Below are 17,372 nucleotides of genomic sequence, written 5' to 3'. Positions count from 1 at the left end.
GATCTGGAGATTTGCTTATCGATACAATTTCGGCTATACAGTCTGCTTCCCTTCGACAATTAACCAAACAGGACAAATTCATATTACAGTATCTCCACATAAAACACTTAATATTTGTAGAGGCGTAATCTCGGAAGTCGACCTTCTGTCTGTCTCAGAAGAATTCCTTTCCGAGCTAGCCGATCAAAATGTCAGTGCTGCCAGGCGGATCAAGATGCGTAAGGAAGGTCAGTTGATTGACACGAAACACGTGATCCTGACCTTCAAAACGCCTGATCTGCCTAAGAATATTAAGGCTGGATATCTCAATTGTCCTGTACGTCCATACATTCCAAACCCGATGCGATGCTTCCAGTGCCAGCGTTTTGGCCATTCCAAGATGTCCTGTCGTGGGACCCTGACGTGCGCTCGGTGTTCGTCGGTTGGCCACGACAGCGATAATTGCACTGCTGCAGCACTGTGTATTAATTGCAAGGGCGACCATCCAGCATTTTCCCGTTCCTGTCCAAAATGGAAATTAGAAAAGGAAGTTCAGACCATAAAAGTCTCTAGAAACATTTCGTATGCCGAAGCCAGAAGGCAAGTTGAAAGCACACAGCCTCAATCAAATAAATCATATGCCAAAGCCGTGAAATCAACTCGCACAATAGCCACCCAAACTTCCATAACTACACAGACTCCACCAAATAGAAAGCATTCGTAAAGCATGCGGAATATATAAGGACCACTCACTTTCCTTTTTGGAAAAAGATGGCCGAGTGATTAGCTCCATAGAAGAAATTGCAAATACTATTGGTGAGACATTTGCTGCCGTCTTTTCCAGCAGAAACTATTCACCTGCATTTCTCTCTATCAAGCAGCACTCTGAAATAAATCCCATCGCATTCAACTCTACCAAATCTGAGTCTTACAATAGAGCATTTACAATGCTGGAATGAAAGAGAGCTTTATTGCAGACACATAAGTCTTCTCCGGGTTTTGATGGCATAAATTACGAAATGCTAAAGCATCTGTCCTATAAGTCACTGACTGACCTTCTCGCTCTTTATAATAGAGTGTGGAAGGAGCGTATTTTTCCCAGTGCATGGAGGAGAGCTGTTGTCATTCCTATTGCTAAGCCAGGAAATGATCCAAGGAATCCTGCCAACTATCGGCCAATTGCACTTACCAGTTGCGTATGCAAACTCTTTGAAAAGATGGTAAACAGCCGCCTAGTCTACTTCTTGGAAAAGAATAATACTATATCGCCTTATCAAAGTGGTTTTCGAAAAGGGAGAACAACCGTAGATAACATGCTCCTCTTAGAGACATCTATTCGAAAAGCATTTGTAAGAAGAAGCCACCTTGTCTCGATATTCTTCGACATTGAAAAAGTTTATGATAAGGCATGGAGATACGGTATACTCCGGTATCTTCACGAGAGTGGCTTGCGCGGCAACCTACCAATTTTCATTCAAAACTTCTTGAACACTAGAACTTTTCAAGTAAGAATTGGCTCTGTTTTTTCGGATGTTTTTCAACAGGAAGAGGGTGTGCCTCAAGGCTGTGTGCTTAGTGTAAGCCTGTTTAGTTTAAAAATAAACTCTGTATTAAAAGAACTTCCTTCCACCATCTTGGGATCTCTATATGTTGATGATCTGCAGATTAGCTGTCGAGGAGCAGACATGAGATATGTAGAGAGGCAACTGCAGATGGCTCTGAATAAGATCAAAGAATAGTCAGACAAACAGGGATTTACATTTTCGAAACAGAAAACTGTGTGCGGGAACTTTTGTAGGAAGCGTGGTCTCCATCCTGAACCTGAGTTATATTTGAATGGTACAATTATTCCAGTTGCGCCTGAAGTAAAATTTTTAGGAATGACGTTCGACCGAAAATTGACTTTCCTTTCTCATGTTTTAAACCTGAGAAAGAAGTGTCTAAAAACACTAAATATTTTAAAAGTGTTGGCAAACACCTCCTGGGGTGCAGAGCGTTGCTCCATGCTTCGCATTTACAGAGCGCTTATCCGCTCTAGACTGGACTATGGCTCAGTTGTTTATGGATCCGCTCGGTTATCTGTTTTGTTAAAACTGGATCCTGTTCACCATCAAGGTCTGCGGATTTGTTCAGGAGCTTTCAGGACTTCTCCTGTGCAGAGCCTATATGTTGACTCTAACGAAACATCACTTTATCTGAGGCGTGAGCAATTGTCCCTTTTGCAATATTTTAATACTCTATCTCAACCTGAACATCCCAATAAGCTGTGCTTACTTGATAATGAGTGTAACACATTATTTGAAACACGTCCATCCTGTGTTCCTACTTTCCGTTTAAGAGTTAGCCCTGTCATTGAGGAACTCTCCCTCTCTGATATGCACCCCCAAGCAGTACAGAATTTTGAAATTCCACCTTGGGAAAATTCACGGATCCAGCTTCTTGATGTTTTTAAACATCACGTAAAGGCGAGCACTAACGAGATCGTTTACAGACAACTTTTCGCTGAGCACAGGCACAAATATAGTATTTTCCCTCAGGGGGCTCACTTTTGTGAGTACGGGTGTGGCAATCCCGAGGTACCCTAGCCCTTCAGGGGATCATCTTCTTGGTGAGACGGGTGGCACGATCCTGGAGCCCCAGTGATCTATCCTCTTTTCCGTCTCCTCTCCTCTTGGCTGGATCTTTTTCCCTTCCCTTCTCCCTTGTGGTTTCTCTCTACGGAGTTTGGGGCTCGTCACGAGAGGCTGGAACAGACCTTGTTTCTAGTTTTCAAGTGGGGAGAAAACTGCCCACGTGTTTGCCGTGCGTGGAGACCCGTGTCGCTGGAAAGGAGGGTCCTGGTAGTTGAGGGGCGAGGTACTGTCCCCAACACACTGCTTTGGCCTCTGGTTCAGCTAAACGGGAGGCACCTTAGTCGTCCTCACGGGTGTCAATCGGCTGGTCACTAGTCCTTGTGTCAGTGGCTTGGGGTCAAGCTCTCGGGAGTACCTGCTTTCGGGAAAGCCGACTGTGGGGCTTCAGTTTGCGTATAGGTCCGGCTAGCCCTAACACAGGAATCTGTGTTCCCTTGTTGGGCTCCGTGGTGGGCGGGGCCGTCGGACCCGAATCTTTATTCTTTCACTATGGCTTCTCATATTTACTTAATAAAAGATTTCGAGGTAACTCCAGTCACTCAAGTCAATCCTGTCACTCAAGTCACTCCTGTCACTCAACCTAGTTCTGAAACTTCTACTCCTAAACCAGTCACTCAACCTAGTTCTGAAACATCTACTGTTAAACCAGTCATTCAACCTATTTCTGAAACGTCTACTGCTAAACCACTCACTCAACCACTCACTCAACCTCTCACTCAACCTACTTCTGAAAAGTCTACTGCAAAAAAATTACGTACAGATACAAATGAAAAAAATCATAACAATATTCCCCGTTTCCTAGTCATCTCTAGTCCTTCTGGCGAAATGCATAAGATGTCTCCTTTCGTAATAAACAAATACATCCAGTCCTGTATTGGTGAGCCGAGAAATATAAAGCGTCTCCGCTCCGGAGACTTGCTTATTGATACAACCTCAGCCACCCAGTCTGCTTCTTTACTTCAGATAACTAAACTTGGGCAAGCGAATGTGACTGTAACACCACATAAGTCACTCAACTATTGTCGGGGTGTAATCTCAGAATTCGACCTTCTGTATGTTTCTGAAGAAGAGATCGCTTCTGAGCTCTCCGAACAAAATGTCTGCGGTGTAAGGCGGATCAAGATGCGTAAAGAAGGTAAGTTGATAGACACGAAACACGTGATCCTTACCTTCAACACGCCTGATCTGCCTAAGAATATTATGGCCGGATATCTAAATATTCCTGTAAGACCTTATATTCCAAACCCTATGCGATGTTTCCAATGCCAGCGTTTCGGCCATTCTAAGACGTCTTGTCGTGGCAGCTTTACATGCGCCCGATGCTCACAGATTGGCCACGATTCTGAAAATTGTACGGCTGCGCCTCTTTGTATAAATTGCAAGGGTGAGCACCCAGCATTTTCACGCCTCTGCCCAAAATGGAAATTGGAAAAAGAAGTGCAGACTGCAAAGTTTACGAGGAACATCTCATATGCCGAAGCCAGAAGATTAGTCCAGAGCTCACAGCTTCGACCAAATACATCATACGCCAGTGCTGTAAAATCATCTCGTACAGTCGCCACCCAAACATCAATAGGCACACAGACCCTAGCAAATAAAACCCATCCGTCTACATCCAACAAGCAAAAAGAAAATGCAACCCATATAGTACAAAAGAAAGAAACAGTTATTCAAAGTAAGCCCAAAACTTCTACACAGAAAATATCCAATAAAAATAGAAGTCACAGCAATAGCTCTTTTGATGAAATGATTTCTGAATCTGCGGATTCAGACTTTATGGAAGTAGAAGAGGGTCTAGAAGTTCCCAGGCATCTACTTCCACGAAAAACAAAAGAACAGCACAGAAAAAACAAAAACCATTCATAATGGCCACCCTCATGTCATGGAACTGTCGCGGTTTCCACCGAAATTTCCTTGACATCAAATCTATAATAAATGTGTATCATCCTGTGTGCTTAGCAATACAGGAAACAAATTTGAAACCTGAACACCATGCAAAACTTCGGAGGTTTTCTTTCGTCAGGAAGGATAACATTGCAGGTGAGCGTGCCAGTGGAGGTGTAGGTCTCCTCTCCTCACTGGATTATCCCTCAAATGTACTTCCTTTGACGACATCCCTCCAAGTTGTCGCTACTCAAATAAATTTTGATATTATTGTTTCATTTGTTTCTTTGTATTTGCCTCCAAATGAGCACATTTATCAGCAAGATTTAAATAATCTAATAGAGCAGCTGCCTGAGCCTTTTATCATAATAGGAGATTTTAACGGCCATAGTCCACTCTGGGGAAGTAAAGATACAAATTGCCGAGGAAGACAAATAGAGCAGATGATCGAAGATCATAGCCTTTGTCTCCTAAATAATGGGCAAGATACGTACTTCCATGAGCCTTCAAGGACATTCCACGCTCTCGATCTTGCCATCTGTTCACCATCTCTGTTGCCATTTTGCACTTTTAGTGTCGGAAATGACCTGTACAACAGCGATCATTATCCTATTTTTGTGTCTCTTGCACGAAAAGGAGCAAACCCCGTGTCGAGAGTCCCTCGTTTTATCCTGGACAGGGCAGACTGGGAACTCTTCTCTTCCGTTGCAGAGCTGACAGAGGAAATGGTAGAAGGTGTGCATATCGATGACGCTGTTGAAGCTGTTACTAATACTATTATTCAGGCAGCTATGCTTTCGATTCCTAGAACATCAGGAAAAACACAAAAATATTCGAAACCATGGTGGAATCGTGACTGTCATGAAGCACTGAAAAAACAGAAAAAAGCATGGGGTATTTTTCGTAGATATCCTACTCTGCGAAACCTCATAGCTTTTAAAAGAGCCAAAGCAAATGCACGGAAAGTAAGAAGGCAGAGCCAGAGGGATTCCTGGATTTCATATGTGTCCTCAATAACATCCTCTACACCTAGTAAGCGGGTTTGGGAAAGAGTTCGAAAAGCATGCGGAATGTACAAAGACCACTCACTTTCCTTTCTGGAAAAAGATGGCCGAGTGATTAGCTCCATAGAAGAAATTGCAAATACAATTGGTGAGACATTTGCTGCCGTTTCTTCCAGCCGAAATTACTCACCTGCATTTCTTTCTATCAAGCAACGCTCTGAGAAAAATCCCATCGCTTTCAACTCTTCCAACTTTGAGCCGTACAATAGAGACTTTACTATGGTTGAACTAAAGAGAGCTTTGTTGCAGACACATAGGTCTTGTCCGGGTCTGGATGGCGTGTATTATGAAATGCTAAAGCATCTGTCCTGTAAGTCACTGAGTGCCCTTCTCACACTTTACAATAGAGTGTGGAAGGAGCGTACATTTCCCAGTGCATGGAGGAGAGCTATTGTCATTCCTATTGCGAAGCCAGGGAAAGACCCGAGGAATCCCTCGAACTATCGGCCAATTGCCCTTACCAGCTGTGTTTGCAAACTGTTTGAAAAGATGGTAAACAGCCGCCTAGTCTACTTCTTGGAAAAGAATGATATTATATCGCCTTATCAGAGTGGTTTTCGAAAGGGAAGAACAACTGTAGATAACATGCTCCTCTTAGAGACATCTATTCGAAAAGCATTTGTAAGAAGAAGCCACCTTGTCTCGATATTCTTCGACATTGAAAAAGCTTATGATAAGGCATGGAGATACGGTATACTCCGGGATCTTCACGAGAGTGGCTTGCGCGGCAACCTACCAATTTTCATTCAAAATTTCTTGAACACTAGAACTTTTCAAGTAAGAATTGGCTCTGTTTTTTCGGATGTTTTTGAACAGGAAGAGGGTGTGCCTCAAGGCTGTGTGCTCAGTGTAACCCTGTTTAGTTTAAAAATAAATTCTGTACTAAAAGAACTTCCTCCCACCATCTTGGGATCTCTATATGTTGATGATCTGCAGATTAGCTGTCGAGGAGCAGACATGAGATATGTAGAGAGGCAACTGCAGATGGCTCTGATTAAGATCCAAGAATGGTCAGACAAACAGGGATTTAACTTTTCGAAACAGAAAACTGTCTGCGTGCACTTTTGTAGGAAGCGAGGTCTCCATCCTGAACCTGAGTTATACTTGAATGGTACAATTATTCCAGTTGCGCCTGAAGTAAAATTTTTAGGAGTGACGTTCGACCGAAAATTGACTTTCCTTTCTCATGTTTTAAACCTGAGAAAGAAGTGTCTAAAAACACTAAATATTTTAAAAGTGTTGGCGAACACCTCCTGGGGTGCAGAGCGTTGCTCCATGCTTCGCATTTACAGAGCGCTTATCCGCTCTAAACTGGACTATGGCTCAGTTGTTTATGGATCCGCTCGCTCATCTGTTTTGTTAAAACTGGATCCTGTTCACCATCAAGGTCTGCGGATTTGTTCAGGAGCTTTCAGGACTTCTCCTGTGCAGAGCCTATATGTTGACTGTAACGAACCATCATTTCATCTGAGGCGTGAGCAATTGTCCCTTTTGCAATATTTTAATACTCTATCTCAACCTGAACATCCCAATAAGCTGTGCTTACTTGATAATGAGTGTAACACATTATTTGAAACACGTCCATCCTGTGTTCCTACTTTCCCTTTAAGAGTTCGCCCTGTCATTGAGGAACTCTCCCTCTCTGATATGCACCCCCAAGCAGTACAGAATTTTGAAATTCCACCTTGGGAAAATTCACGGATCCAGCTTCTTGATGTTTTTAAACATCACGTAAAGGCGAGCACTAACGAGATCGTTTACAGACAACTTTTCGCTGAGCACAGGCACAAATATAGCAGTTATTATCCGATATACACAGATGGATCAAAGTCAAATGATCATGTCGGGATGGCTTTTGTATTTGAAAATTACATAGAGGGCAGATGCCTGCACCATGCTTTCTCTGTCCTAACATCTGAACTAACTGCAATATATTATGCTCTTTTGTACATCCCAAAGCTCTGCCACAAAAAGTTCATAGTTTACACAGACTCGTATAGTGCTCTTAAATCCTTGGAAGCTTTTCCCAACGCTCAGAATCCTGTGGTAGTGGATGTTCTCAAAATTCATAGAAATTTAATGATACGAGGATATGAAATCCTGTACTGCTGGGTTCCCGGGCATACGGGAATAAAGGGAAACGAGCTTGCAGACATCGCGGCAAAATCTGCTGTCGAACTGTCCAGTCGCCTTATCCCTTTTAGACATCTGCTGTGTCATCAAGGGAAAGATACGAAAAAATGGCAGCAAATTTGGGATGTTCAGCATCACAACAAGTTGAGAAACATCAAACCTAGAATTGAGCATTGGGATTTTGCTGGAAATCGTAAAGAGGACGTTCTTTTGACTCGCCTCAGAATTGGTCACACTCGAGTCACACATAACTATCTTCTCAAATCTGAAAATGAGCCTGTTTGTTTATCTGTTCGTCATATTTTAATTGAGTGTCCATGTTTTAATAGTCTTCTCCAGAAATATTTTAATAGCTGTGACTTACCTCTTGACCGTTTAATCGGAAGAGAGGTCAATTGTAATTTATTTTATTATTTAAAAGAGATTGGCTTTTATTACCTAATGTAATTTATTTTGAAGACTGTGTCTTGAATTTTAATATGTGCTTTTAACTTGTGTTTATATGACTTCATCCTCTGGTTTTGATACATTTATCTACTTGTTTTTATTTATTGAATTTTAATGACATCAATTGTAATCATCCCACCTAGTGTTTGGCGCGTCATAATCATCTCTGGTTTTTGCGCCATAATCACTTACTCACTCACCCTCGAGTGATAATAAGGAAGTCATCTGCATAGGCGATAATTTTACAGTCTCGTTGGCCACTCAGATCCCGTAGAATCGAATTTGCTACAAGTATCCATAGTAAGGGTCCCAAACAGGAACCCTGTGGGCATCCTCTTTGCAGGTCATATTGGATGGTGGCAGCATCGGTGGTGATTTGGACAGAACGATTGCTTAATTAGCTTCTTGTAAGATCTTGAAGGTCAGACGGACATCCCATAGTAGCCAGGACATTTAATATATCCGGCCAACATAAGCAGTCGAAAGCTCCCTGAATGTCTAGGCTAACCACCAGGGAGTGACATCCATCCTTTCTGTTTTCCTGAATTGTATGAATAAGGTCATGGATAGCGTGCTCGGATGACAGGCCTCCTCTAAAACCAAGCTGTTTCTTGTCAAGCAAATTATTGGTGTGGAGATAATAGTTTAATCGCCCAAGTATGACTCGTTCCAAAAGTTTGCCATAAGCTGGTAACAGACAAATCAGTCGATACGAGTTTGGCTGCATAGGGTCCTTGTCCTTTTTATGAAAGAGTACTACCTCCGCACACTTACTAGATTTGGGAAAGTGTCGGATTCGCCAGCAGGCTCTTAGAAATGCCATAGTAAGGGAGGGAGCTATTGCATGGATCATTTTAATGATCATGTTATCCATACCATCAGGTCCTGGAGCCTTAGTAGGATTAAGATAGCGGATGATGTTATTCGCTTCAGAATGACTAGGCATTGGTTCCATTGTAGGTCTGTGATATATTTAATTATCAAATTTACTTCTCAATTCTGCTTGACTTGAGGTGTCTTCTGTAGAGTTGTCCTTTTGAAAAATATTAGTCAAAACATATCGGATGGTGTCTTCTGGACTTGTAGCTGTATTTAAGATACCAGAGGGTAGGAGAGTAGGGCGGAAAACTTTGTCCATTGCAATATGAAAGATATTGCCATAACGCTCAACAGTGCGTGTGCAATAATTTTTCCATGAGGTCTCTTTGGCATAATTTATTTGTTTTTTATAAACAGCCTGTGATCTCTTATAACGAGTAAAAAGTTCCATCCTAACCTCAGGGAGTGTTGCTGCTTGTGCTTGGCGTCTTTGTTTTCGAAGAATCTTTCTCTGTTTAGCTAGGTCTGGAGTCCACCAAGCCGCATTATTCCTTATTTTGACTTGCTTAGCTTTGAAGGTGCTATGGCAGGCTGTGACAATTTCCTGAATAAAATCGTCATAGGCCTCATCTAATTCTATAGCATTGTTGCATTCATCAAGTTTAGCAATCAGATGAGGAATTGAAGGAAGGAGATGATGTTTGAGCTTATTTTGTCCTCCATAATTAGTCTTAAATCTTCTTTTTTGTTGATATTGCAGTGAACAGTTGAGGGTGAAGGTGATAGCATTATGGTCACTCAACGTTATCCAGTCCGTAACAGTCCAATTGGCAATTTTCCTAGCTATACTTTCTGATGCTAATGTTACATCTGGCCATCCTTTGGCACGTATGGTTTGAAAGGTAGGAGGTGCATTAGTGTCGTTGAGTATTACTAGTCTATTTGATTCCATAAAGTCTAAAAGTAGTAGTAGTAGTAGTTTTATGCCGCAAAGCTCAATAGGCCATATGCGCCAAACACAGGATTCTTTTTTTTAACATACAAACTAAAGGAACAAAAAATATAAAGACAACAGCACACTTTTAAAATCGAGGCAAGTAAAAAGATATTTAAATGATGGGATGAAAATGCTGATTATAACTTTGATAATGAGAGATGCAGTATAGATATAAAATCCTAAAACATCTGATTAATTAAAATTCCAACATAAAATCTCAGGACAAAATCAAATTAAATAATAGAAACCTGTTTCCTTGAGGTAGTGAAACAAATTATTATTGACCTCTCTTCCGATTAAACGGTCGAGAGGCAGGTCGCAGCTATTAAAATACTTCTCACGAAGATTATTAAAATATGAACATTCAATTAAAATGTGATAAACTGAAAGACAAACATTACAAGTTGCACAAATAGGCTCGTTCTCAGCTTTCAGAAGGTAGTTATGTGTCACTCTACTGTGACCAATTCTAAGGCGAGTCAAAAGAACTTCCTCCCTGCGATTGCTAGTAGTATCCCAATGCTCTATTTTAGGCTTCACCCTTCTCAACTTGTTATGAAGTTGAAGGTCCCAAAGTTGCTGCCATTTCTTTCGGATCTTCTCTTTTATGACACAACGGATATCTTTAAAAGGGATGAGGCGGCCGGACATTTCAACAGCAGATTTCGCTGCGATATCCGCCAGCTCATTGCCCTTTATTCCTGTATGTCCGGGGACCCAGCAGTACAGAAGTTCAAATCCACGACATTTCAATTTAATATTCAACTTGAGAACATCCACTATCACAGGATTCTCAGTGCTAGAAAAGGATTCTAAAGCTTTCAATGCACTGTAGGAGTCCGTATATACAATGAATTTTCGATGGTGCAGCGTTGAGATGTACAAAAGCGCATAATATATGGCAGTCAGTTCGGAGGTTAAGACAGAGGAAGCGTCGTGTAAACGTCTACCTTCCATGTGGTCACCAATTATACATGACATGCCAACATGGCAAGCTGACTTAGAGCCATCCGTATATATGGGAACATAACTCCTGTAACTCTGCCTGTGATCAGCAAAAATTTGTCTGTAGATGCTCTCATCAGTAGTTGTTTTTCCGTAATTGTGGAAAATGTCAAGAAGGTGGATTAGTGCATTTTCCCAAGGTGCAATTTCAAAATGCTGTACTGCCTGTGGGGAAATATCAAACAGGGAGAATTCTTCAATGAGGGGACGAACTCTAACAGGAAAAGAAGGCACACAGGATGGACGTGCCTCAAATAAAAGGTCACAGCTATTTTCACATATACACAAGTTATAAGGATGGTCAGGTTGAGATAAAATATTAAAATAGCGTAAAAGAGACAACTCCTCACGCCTCAAACGGAGTGATGGCTCGTGACAGTCAACATAAAGGCTCTGCACAGGAGATGTCCTGAAGGCTCCAGAACAAATCCGCAGAGCCTGATGATGAACAGGATCTAGTTTTAACAACACTGAAGACCGGGCAGATCCGTAAACAACTGAGCCGTAGTCCAGTTTAGAGCGAATTAGAGCTCTGTAAATGCGAAGCATGGAGCAACGCTCTGCACCCCAGGAGGTGTTCGCCAGGACTTTTAAGATATTTAGAACTTTGGTACACTTTTTTCTCAAGTTTAAGACATGAGGAAGGAAAGTCAATTTTCGGTCGAACATCACCCCTAAAAATTTTACTTCAGGTGCAACTGGAATTACAGACCCATTGAGGTATAATTCCGGCTCAGGATGGAGACCTCGCTTTTTACAAAAATGCACGCACACAGTCTTCTGTTTCGAAAACGTAAATCCTTGTCTTTTTGCCCATTCCTGGATCCTGTTCAAAGCGATCTGGAGCTGTCTCTCTACATGTCTCATATCCACACCTCTACAGCTAATTTGTAGATCATCAACATATAAAGAACCTGAAATGGTGGGAGGAAGTTGTTTTAATACAGAATTTATTTTTAGGCTGAAAAGAGTTACACTGAGCACACAGCCTTGAGGCACAACCTCTTGTTCAAAAACATCAGACAAAACAGAGCCTATCCTTACTTGAAAAGTTCTAGCGTTCAGGAAATTCTGAATGAAATTTGGTAGGTTGCCGCGCAAGCCACTCTCGTGAAGATCGCGAATTATACCGTATCTCCATGCCTTATCATAGGCTTTCTCTATATCGAAGAAAATTGAGACAAGGTGATTTCTTCTTACAAAAGCTTTTCGAATGGATGTCTCTAAGAGGAGCATATTATCTACGGTTGTTCTCCCCTTTCGAAAACCACTTTGATAAGGCGATATAATATTATTCTTTTCCAAGAAGTAGACTAGGCGGCTGTTTACCATCTTTTCAAACAGTTTGCAAACACAGCTGGTAAGGGCAATTGGCCGATAGTTCGAGGGATTCCTCGGGTCTTTCCCTGGCTTCGCAATAGGAATGACAATAGCTCTCCTCCATGCACTGGGAAATCTACGCTCCTTCCACACTCTATTGTAAAGTGTGAGAAGGACACTCAGTGACTTACAGGACAGATGCTTTAGCATTTCATAATACACGCCATCCAGACCCGGACAAGACCTATGTGTCTGCAACAAAGCTCTCTTTAGTTCAACCATAGTAAAGTCTCTATTGTACGGCTCAAAGTTGGAAGAGTTGAAAGCGATGGGATTTTTCTCAGAGCGTTGCTTGATAGAAAGAAATGCAGGTGAGTAATTTCGGCTGGAAGAAACGGCAGCAAATGTCTCACCAATTGTATTTGCAATTTCTTCTATGGAGCTAATCACTCGGCCATCTTTTTCCAGAAAGGAAAGTGAGTGGTCTCTATACATTCCGCATGCTTTTCGAACTCTTTCCCAAACCCGCTTACTAGGCGTAGAGGATGTTATTGAGGACACATATGAAATCCAGGAATCCCTCTGGCTCTGCCTTCTTACTTTCCGTGCATTTGCTTTGGCTCTTTTAAAAGCTATGAGGTTTCGCAGAGTAGGATATCTACGAAAAATACCCCATGCTTTTTTCTGTTTTTTCAGTGCTTCATGACAGTCGCGATTCCACCACGGTTTCGAATATTTTAGTGTTTTTCCTGATGTTCTAGGAATCGAAAGCATAGCTGCCTGAATAATAGTATTAGTAACAGCTTCAATTGCGTCATCGATATGCACACCTTCTACCATTTCCTGTGTCAGCTCTGCAACGGAAGAGAAGAGTTCCCAGTCTGCCCTGTCCAGGATAAAACGAGGGACTCTCGACACGGGGTTTGCTCCTCTTCGTGCAAGAGGCACAAAAATAGGATAATGATCGCTGTTGTACAGGTCATTTCCGACACTAAAAGTGCAAAATGGCAACAGAGATGGTGAACAGATGGCAAGATCGAGAGCGTGGAATGTCCTTGAAGGCTCATGGAAGTACGTATCTTGCCCATTATTTAGGAGACAAAGGCTATGATCTTCGATCATCTGCTCTATTTGTCTTCCTCGGCAATTTGTATCTTTACTTCCCCAGAGTGGACTATGGCCGTTAAAATCTCCTATTATGATAAAAGGCTCAGGCAGCTGCTCTATTAGATTATTTAAATCTTGCTGATAAATGTGCTCATTTGGAGGCAAATACAAAGAAACAAATGAAACAATAATATCAAAATTTATTTGAGTAGCGACAACTTGGAGGGATGTCGTCAAAGGAAGTACATTTGAGGGATAATCCAGTGAGGAGAGGAGACCTACACCTCCACTGGCACGCTCACCTGCAATGTTATCCTTCCTGACGAAAGAAAACCTCCGAAGTTTTGCATGGTGTTCGGGTTTCAAATTTGTTTCCTGTATTGCTAAGCACACAGGATGATACACATTTATTATAGATTTGATGTCAAGGAAATTTCGGTGGAAACCGCGACAGTTCCATGACATGAGGGTGGCCATTATGAATGGTTTTTGTTTTTTCTGTGCTGTTCTTTTGTTTTTCGTGGAAGAGATGCCTGGGAACTTCTAGACCCTCTTCTACTTCCATAAAGTCTGAATCCGCAGATTCAGAAATCATCTCATCAAAAGAGCTATTGCTGTGACTTCTATTTTTATTGGATATTTTATGTGTAGAAGTTTTGGGCTTACTTTGAATAACTGTTTCTTTCTTTTGTACTATATGGGTTGCATTTTCTTTTTGCTTGTTGGATGTAGACGGATGGGTTTTATTTGCTAGGGTCTGTGTGCCTATTGATGTTTGGGTGGCGACTGTACGAGATGATTTTACAGCACTGGCATATGATGTATTTGGTCGAAGCTGTGTGCTCTGGACTAATCTTCTGGCTTCGGCATATGAGATGTTCCTCGTAAACTTTGCAGTCTGCACTTCTTTTTCCAATTTCCATTTTGGGCAGAGGCGTGAAAATGCTGGGTGCTCACCCTTGCAATTTATACAAAGAGGCGCAGCCGTACAATTTTCAGAATCGTGGCCAATCTGTGAGCATCGGGCGCATGTAAGGCTGCCACGACAAGACGTCTTAGAATGGCCGAAACGCTGGCATTGGAAACATCGCATAGGGTTTGGAATATAAGGTCTTACAGGAATATTTAGATATCCGGCCTTAATATTCTTAGGCAGATCAGGCGTGTTGAAGGTAAGGATCACGTGTTTCGTGTCTATCAACTTACCTTCTTTACGCATCTTGATCCGCCTTACACCGCAGACATTTTGTTCGGAGAGCTCAGAAGCGATCTCTTCTTCAGAAACATACAGAAGGTCGAATTCTGAGATTACACCCCGACAATAGTTGAGTGACTTATGTGGTGTTACAGTCACATTCGCTTGCCCAAGTTTAGTTATCTGAAGTAAAGAAGCAGACTGGGTGGCTGAGATTGTATCAATAAGCAAGTCTCCGGAGCGGAGACGCTTTATATTTCTCGGCTCACCAATACAGGACTGGATGTATTTGTTTATTACGAAAGGAGACATCTTATGCATTTCGCCAGAAGGACTAGAGATGACTAGGAAACGGGGAATATTGTTATGATTTTTTTCATTTGTATCTGTACGTAATTTTTTTGCAGTAGACTTTTCAGAAGTAGGTTGAGTGAGTGGTTTAGCAGTAGACGTTTCAGAAATAGGTTGAATGACTGGTTTAACAGTAGATGTTTCAGAACTAGGTTGAGTGACTGGTTTAGGAGTAGAAGTTTCAGAACTAGGTTGAGTGACAGGAGTGATTTGAGTGACAGGATTGACGTGAGTGACTGGAGTTACCTCGAAATCTTTTATTAAGTAAATATGAGAAGCCATAGTGAAAGAATAAAGATTCGGGTCCGACGGCCCCGCCCACCACGGAGCCCAACAAGGGAACACAGATTCCTGTGTTAGGGCTAGCCGGACCTATACGCAAACTGAAGCCCCACAGTCGGCTTTCCCGAAAGCAGGTGCTCCCGAGAGCTTGACCCCAAGCCACTGACACAAGGACTAGTGACCAGCCGATTGACACCCGTGAGGACGACTAAGGTGCCTCCCGTTTAGCTGAAGCAGAGGCCAAAGTAGTGTGTTGGGGACAGTACCTCGCCCCTCAACTACCAGGACCCTCCTTTCCAGCGACACGGGTCTCCACGCACGGCAAACACGTGGGCAGTTTTCTCGCCACTCGAAGACTAGAGACAAGGGCTGTTCCAGTCTCTCGTGACGAGCCCCAAACTCCGTAGAGAGAAACCACGAGGGAGAAGAGAAGGGAAAAAGTTCCAGCAAAGAGGAGAGGAGACGGAAAAGAGGATAGATCACTGGGGCTCCAGGATCGTGATACCCGTCTCATCAAGAAGATGATCCCCTGAAGGGCTAGGGTACCTCGGGATTGCCACATCCGTACTCACAGAAGTGAGCCCCCTGAGGGGCCATAAAGTCTAAAAGCTGTGCTGATCGTGAGTCCTCAGTTGGCGAACCCCAGAGACTACTTGACGCATTGAAGTCTCCTCCAATAATAATATTTTTAAATTTATTGAATCTTAAAAAGTCCAATTCTGGAAGAATTCGATCTATGTCAGTACTAGGAGGAAAGTATGCTGAAGTGATAAGGATGTCACCATCTTTACAGGTAATTAAAATTGAGACTGCATGTTGAGTAGCTCTCCATAATGTTGGCGTCAGGGGACCATTATAGACTACTGTGGCTTTCATATTAGTAGAATTGTAAATTTTATTCTGTGTGGTGGAGCCTGTGAGTGTATTATCCCGATTAATATGAGTCTTGGAAAAGTGCAATAGGAATATTCTTATGAAACTGAGTGTGGATCATTGTGGCAGTTGCAGCTCTGGAATTTTGTAAATTACATTGAACAAAGCTCAGGTCCGTGAGATGCAGAATTGGTAATTTAGTTGCCATTATTCGCTTTTTGAAGTGCGCGCTAAAGAGCTTGCCTGTACGACGGACATGTTCTTGAGTTAGCTGGATGTCGGCAATCAAAGTCAGTGCCCTTGTTTTTATTACTAGAGATACAGTTATGGCAGTTGGGCGTAGCAGTACAGTGGCCGCTGTCTTGCTTATGTGTGTCTGCACAATTGACACAAATTGCCGCGTTCTGACAGAATTTACTAGAGTGGCCTAATTCCTGGCAGTTGTAGCACCTGAAAATACGGTGATAAGTTCTGAATGGGCAAGAGTTGAAACCGAGGTATAGTCGTCCGCGAGATCCCAGCTTCTGGAAGTATTCCTTATCCAAATTAATTATCCAGTTATTTCTAGAGTCAGTACGGTGTAGTGGAGGTCTTGGATTTATTGCACCCTCTATTTCCGTAGGGAGATGAGCTTGAAATGCTGTTATGATGTCTTGTGCAGTTAGATCCTCAGGCACACCAAATAGAATTATAGAGTCCTTAATTGGTTTTGGTTCTCTGTAGCTGATCTGGTCTTTCAATACTTTTTCAGAGTGAAGTGAATCTTTTAATTTATTTAGATGTTCTCTAGTGTGACACCGCAAAAGTAATTCCTTGCTTCTGGTGGTACGAATCTGCTGTAGTGGAATACCAAGCTTGGATGGATTGACCTTTGAAGCTAAATGGTTTTGTAGGGCAGAAGGAGTTATAGTTGGATCTGTGGATTTTACCAAGAGAACGTGATCTGTAGGTTTATGCTGAACCTGGGGCCGCTTTTTCTTTCGCTGTACCAAGTGGTAGGGAGCTTCGGCTTCAGTACACTGCACTACTTCAGAATACAAAGGTCTATCGGAAGCAGGTTGAGGCGTGGGTAGATGGGAAATAGGTTCTATAATGGACAGAACCTTTTTTAGTGAATCAGATTGTCCGTTCAAAACGTCCAGTTGTGCCTGTTGTGCGTTGATTAGCAATTCTTGTTCTAAGAAGATTTTCTGTGCAAAGTCAATAAAGTCGGTGAGGATTTTAGTGTCTTCTCTGTTCAGCTTATGCTTGGCACGTCTTTCACCCAAGAACTTATAAATAAA

The sequence above is a fragment of the Stegodyphus dumicola genome, chromosome 12, assembly GCF_044657685.1.
Source record: "Stegodyphus dumicola isolate Sdum_Otavi_A_Nest chromosome 12, ASM4465768v1".
Lineage (NCBI taxonomy): Eukaryota > Metazoa > Arthropoda > Arachnida > Araneae > Eresidae > Stegodyphus > Stegodyphus dumicola.
The sequence above is the reverse complement of the archived record's forward strand: the minus strand, read 5'-3'. Positions refer to the sequence as shown.